Source organism: Erinaceus europaeus, chromosome 2 (genome assembly GCF_950295315.1).
Source record: "Erinaceus europaeus chromosome 2, mEriEur2.1, whole genome shotgun sequence".
In the NCBI taxonomy this organism is placed as follows: domain Eukaryota; kingdom Metazoa; phylum Chordata; class Mammalia; order Eulipotyphla; family Erinaceidae; genus Erinaceus; species Erinaceus europaeus.
In genome coordinates this window covers 84,379,480-84,385,507 of record NC_080163.1, presented here as the reverse complement: position 1 = coordinate 84,385,507, position 6,028 = coordinate 84,379,480, and the positions used below count along the sequence as shown (strand labels likewise).

At 40.7% G+C, this 6,028-nt stretch overlaps 1 non-coding gene across 1 annotated transcript; it reads left to right on the top strand.

Annotated features, from left to right (window-relative positions):
• Positions 1-974: 974 nt before the first annotated feature.
• On the top strand, positions 975-1,188 carry LOC132537117 (small nucleolar RNA U3). The gene has a single exon (XR_009548596.1). It is a non-coding gene; the product is annotated as a small nucleolar RNA U3 (small nucleolar RNA).
• The last annotated feature ends 4,840 nt before the right edge of the window (positions 1,189-6,028 follow it).

Below are 6,028 nucleotides of genomic sequence, written 5' to 3'. Positions count from 1 at the left end.
GAACTCTGGTGATGGGAACTGTATAGAATCATTCTCCTGTTACCTTACAATCTTGTTAGTCATTATTAAATCACTAATAAAAATTCTAAAAAATAAACAATTATATAATCTGGAAAAAAATGATGAAAACAATGCAAAAATAGAGAGTGCATATTCATGTTTACAACAGCACCTGTTCACAGATAGCCAAGGAAGCAAAAGCAGCTGAAAATTGTCATTAGATAACATACAATAAAATATTCTTTGACCTTACAGGGAAGGGAATTCTGATACCTGGCACTAGTAAGATACTTTTTTTTTTTTTAAACCAAACTAGACTTTTTTCTCCTTTCCCAGAGCACTGCTTTCAGTTCTGGCTGTTGATTGTGTCCACGTCTGGACATGTGACCTGTGGGATGCAAGTCCTGTGAGCTATTAGGTAGTTCTTAAAAATTCAGAAAGTGTGAATAGGTGGAAAATAAGATACAAAGTCGGAAAAGTTCTGTTTTCTAGAGCTGATCATTAAACCACCAAGTTCCCCTTCTGTCCACAGCCACGTGGTCCCAGCGGTGTCTACCCTGCCTGTTATCTGAAAGGTAAAACTCATGGCAGCCTTTGGGTGAACCCCTAAAACCGTACTAAGTATAGATCAGCGGGTCTCTCACTTGCAAAGATAAAGTCAAGGATTCTACCAGCTTCCAGGGGGTGTGGCTGCTTTACCACAATGGAGAGAATGGCTCCAGGGGGTTAAAAATTTAGGCTGTGATTGGCTGTCATTCCCTATTATGCTAATTAAACCTGTCCTTTACATTGTATTTTTAAGTTACTTATTCAATTTAAAATGTAAAAAACTTACTCCTAAGTAATAATAATCGAAATGCCTGATGGCAAAAACTCACTATTAGTAATTAAGTTAGGCTAGGAAATGGTATCTCACCACAACTGCGAAGCAGGTGACTGTCATAGGCCTCTCATAGTCCTGCAACTTAACAGTTAAGACTATACTTTCAGGGATCATTTCTATAGTTTGTTACTAGAGAAGTTCCTCTGATTGTGTAGGGCACCCGAAACCATGATGATGATACAGAGCACCTTCTCCTGAGCGTGAAGTTGGCCCTTGGTGTTGCTTCTGCATCAGTCTTTGGCCTTTGATGATCGTTCTTGCCTCTCGTAAGGGGGGGGAGAGGGAGTAGGTGTATTCTGAGTGGTTTCCATTCTAAAAATTAAGTTTTAAATTAAGGCTTATTAGCAACAATTACTTAAGTCTTTATTAAAAACTTCTTAATCTTTTTAGATTTTTTTTTCTCTATGACTGTGCATTAATCAGCTCTTGCTTATGGTGGTTGCAGGGAGCTTGCAGTGTCAGTCTTGAGATTTCTGTTTTTATTTGTTTATTTCTTTACTTTTAACTTGTTAGCCTAAATGTTTACCCAAATGTTAACCTTTGCGTATTTTCTGCTCAGAGAGGGAACAACACTGAAACTTCATTCTGTGTTATAGGGCTTGGGCTTGTACATACCTAAGTGAGTTGTTTTGCTAAACCATGCAGGAAGTTAAGAGTCATCTCTCCTGTTTTTGCCTCTTCCCAGATTGTGCCCTCAGGGTGGTCTCTCCCACCCTCCAGCAATTTATCAAGCTGTTTTCTATACTAAGATATTCTCCCTAAAAGCAATTCTTGTGGGTGAGGGGTAGATAGCATAATGGTTATGCAAAGAGACTCTCAAGCCTGAGGCTGGGGAGTCCCAGGTTCAATTGCCCACACCACTATAAACCAGAATTTGGCAGTGCTCTGGTATTTAAAAAAAAAAAAAAAAAAAAGATTGTTTGATTTTTTTTTTTTTTGCCCTCTTCCATGGTTGTAGATGACTATCTTCTTGTCCTAATCTCATGTACTGACACACAGATCTTGTGTCTCTCTTATAATTCCAACATGGTGGCTTCACCTGCACATCTGGCAGTATGGATTGACCTGCCAACCTCCATGTTCATTGGGGAAGCAATTACAGAAGACAGACCTTCCACCTTCTGCACCCTGCAGTGACCCTGGGTCCACACTCCCAGAGAAATAAAGAATAGGGAAGCTATCAGGGGAGAGGGGGGGACATGGAAGTCTGGTAGTGGGAATTTTATGAAACTGTACACCTCTTATCCCACAATCTTATCATTATTAAATCACTAATATTTTTTCTCTTTTGTTGCCCTTCCTTGTTGTTTATCGATGTTGTTGTTACTCTTGTTGTTGTCACTGTTGTTGGATAGGATAGAGAGAAATTGAAAGAGGAGGGGAAGACAGAGAAGGAAAGACATTTTTTAGATGTCTCAAACATTTACATCTGGTTCTTAATGTTTTTATTTGTTATTAATAGTATGTTACGAGATTGTAAGATTACAATATATTTCCATATGATACCCACCACCAACCTCTTCTACTTCCCCCAAAATAACCACCATAGTTCAGTCTTAGAAACACTTTGCTGGGGCCAGGTGGTGGCAAACCTGGTTAAGTGCTCACATTACAGTGCACTAGGACCTGGGTTTAAGCTCCTCCAGTTCTATCCATTTTGTCACAAAGGACACAATGTCACCTTTTTGATTGCAGAGTAGTATTCCCTGGAGTAAATACCTCATAACTTATTTAGGCAGTCATCTGTTGATGGGAATTTAGGCTGCTTCCCCTCTCTCTTAGGCTATTGTTAATAATGTAGCTATAGACTTAGGGGTGCAGATATCCCTTCAAATTAGTATTAACATCTGGTTCTATATACAAAAGTTTGCTAAGTCTCTCTCTCTTTTGCATAGGACAGAGAGAAGTTGAGAGAGGAGGGGAGGTGGAGAGGGGGAGAGAAATACAGACACCTGCAGACCTGCCTCACCAGTGACCCTCCTGCAGGTGGGGAACCTGGAGCAGGGATGGAACCTTGTGAGGATCCCTGTGCGGGTCCCTGTGCTTCTTACTATGTGCGCTTAACCCAGTGCACCATCGCCCACCCCAAGTTTGCTAATCTCTGACCTGACCCTGACCTACTAACGCAGAGGGGCCACTAACTTTGGAGAAATTCTAAGGTTCTTCATAAGACAATAGATGGATAGACAGTTCATTCAGGATAAGGAAAGTGGGGACACAGTAACAGCTGGCTTAGCAAAAGAAAGATTATTATAGGCATGGCTCCATTCTGTAATTAATATAAATGACTACTTCTCAGGCTGACCTCCATTTAATCCTTTATTTCCAAATTACGGGTGTCGGTAATTGCTTCCCCGCTGAACATGGACGTTGGCAAGTCAAACCATACTACCAGCTGTGTAGGTGAAGTCACCATGTTGAGAGTCACAAGAGAGACACAAGATCTGTGTGTCAATACGTAAGATTAGGAGAAGAAGATAGTCATCTACAACCATGGTAGAGGGGAAAAAAATGTAAGTTTTTTAAAATAATTTTTTTATATTTATTTATTTTCCCTTTTTGTTGTCCTTGTTTTTCATGTTTTTTCATGTTGTTGTAGTCGTTGTTGTCATTGTTGATGTTGTCATTGTTAGGACAGAGAGAAATGGAGAGAGGAGGGAAAGACAGAGAGGGGGAGAGAAAGATAGACACCTGCAGACCTGCTTCACCTCCTGTGAAGGGACCCCCTGCATGTGGGGATCCTTAAGCCAGTCCTTGCACTTTGTGCCACTGCTCTTAACCCGACTCCCCCTTTTAACTTTTTATTGGATAGAGACAGCCATAAATAGAGAGAGGAAGAGCAGACAGAGGGAGTGAAAGAGAGACACCTACAGCCCTGCTTCATCATTCACAAAGCTTTCCTCCTACAGGTGGGGATTCATTTCTTTTTTCTTTAACCAGAGCACTATTCAGCTCTGGCTTATGGTGGTGTGGGGGATTGAACCTGGGACTCTGGGGCCTCAGGCATGAGAGTCTGTTTGCATAACCATCATGCTATTTACCCTCTCCCCCCGCTTTAATACCAGAGCACTGCTAAACTCTGGTTTATGGTGGTGTGGGGACTCCAGAGCCTCAGGCTTGAAAGTCTCTTTGCATAACCATTATGCTATCTACCCCTCACCCACAAGAATTGCTTTTAGGGAGAATATCTTAGTGTAGAAAACATCTTGATAAATTGCTAGAGGGTGGGAAAGACCACCCTGAGGGCACAATCTTGGAAGAGGCAAAAACAAGAGAGAAGAACTTCCTGCATGGTTTAGTAAAAGAACTCACTTATATATATGCAAGCCCAAGCCCTATAACACAGGATGAAGTTTCAGTGTTGTTCCCTCTCAGCAGACATACTGGTTTTGTTTTTTTTTGTCCCCATAATAGACATGCACAATCTTAGCCCAAGCAATGGCAATAATTTATATTGAATTGGATATGAATCTTACCACTGATGAAGATCACAAGTCATGAACAATTTAAAATTGCTAACTGTAGTCACTATGTCCAAAGTCCAGCTCAAATTCCACTCTAAGTTCTGTGGAAAGTAAAAGGGTGGATATAGCATAGTGGTTATGCAAACAGACTCTCATGTCTGAGGCTCGGATGTCCCAGGTTCAATAACCTGCACCAGCATAAACCAGTGCTCAGCGGTGCTCTGGTAAATAAAAAGAAAGAAAGTTAAAGGGCATGCTGCTATTTCTACTCAGACCCCAAACATAGTGTCTAAGGGGCTTTCACTCAGTTCCTGTTCAGCTTTTGGCTTCTCTTCCCTCATCTGTCTGCTGTCATCAGTCTGCCTCACTGAACCATCTTGTCCACATTTAGATATACTAAGGCCTTTCCAGGTGTATTAGAACTTGCTGATGATTGCTAAAAAAAAAAAAAAAAAAAAAAAAAAAAAGTAATTCTTAAAAACACTGAATGTCCTACAATGCCATCGAATTATTTTTACCAAATTATTTATTTATTTATTTACTTATTTATTGGATAGAGATAGAACTTTTCCCAAATGTGTGTTAACGTATAAAGCCATACAAAATACTGATTAATCATGAACCTAAAGGCTGTAACATTGTGGACGAAGATTTGGGGTCTCCGTTTTGGAAATAGCTAGTAGGTCTATTTTAGGTATATTCCAAAAGGTCTATGACTTGATTAATTTTTGCCTGAGCCTGACATCTGATATGCAGGTGGACCCAGGTTATTATCTGGGGAGATGATGTCATGGCTGGAAAAAGGGCTAGAAAGCTGGGTCAGGGAAGAGAGTAGCTCCAAAATATGGGGAAGATGTATAAATATTGTTGACTGTAAACTCCATCGATTTGACTTGGGGCCCATATTTAGCATAGGAACCTATGTAACCTCTACATCCCTGTAGGTCTGAACTTGCATTCTGTGGTCATCAGTAGGAACATTCTGAGTTGAACCAATTTCAGGACCTGTCTTCTCAGGTGGTAGATAGAGTATGTTATCCAACCCCCCTTCGGAGGATGGAACATTCTCTACCATTATTAATTCACATTGAGGGTAAGGTCCTATGGGGGGCTCCCAAAGGGGTCCATTAGGTTGTTCATGATGGAGATGACCAGTGATAATGGAGAGAAGGATCTGATTGAGGTCTAGGCTCATCGTGTTTGTGTGGGAATCCCAGGACTCCCAGACTAGGGCCCCAGCTGATGGAGTGGCCTGATAGTGGCTAAACAGTCATCTTTAAAGTATGCTAGTCTCTTGTCCTTAATTCAGCTTTTGTAGTCCTTACTTTGACAAGGATATCTTTGGAGGTAATTGTCATAGGAAGTAGGTGAGGAGGGAATCTAGGTCTAAGTAGAAACTATTTCATTAGGTACTTCAAGGTGTCTTTTTAGGTCTTTCTACTTGCTTGCTTCATTTATTGACTCACTGAAGACTATTGTGCACTCTTGCTTTAAGGTATATATATATATATGTGTGTGTGTGTGTGTGTGTGTGTGTATTTGACCTAATTTATGGATACATGTGTACATCTGCCTTATCTCATGGGACCTGGTCTATATATAGGTTCTGAGGCTTTGTTAGGAAGTGTACCACCTGAAATGGAATTAAGGAGTCCTATGAGAAAGGAAAGGTCTCACCCAA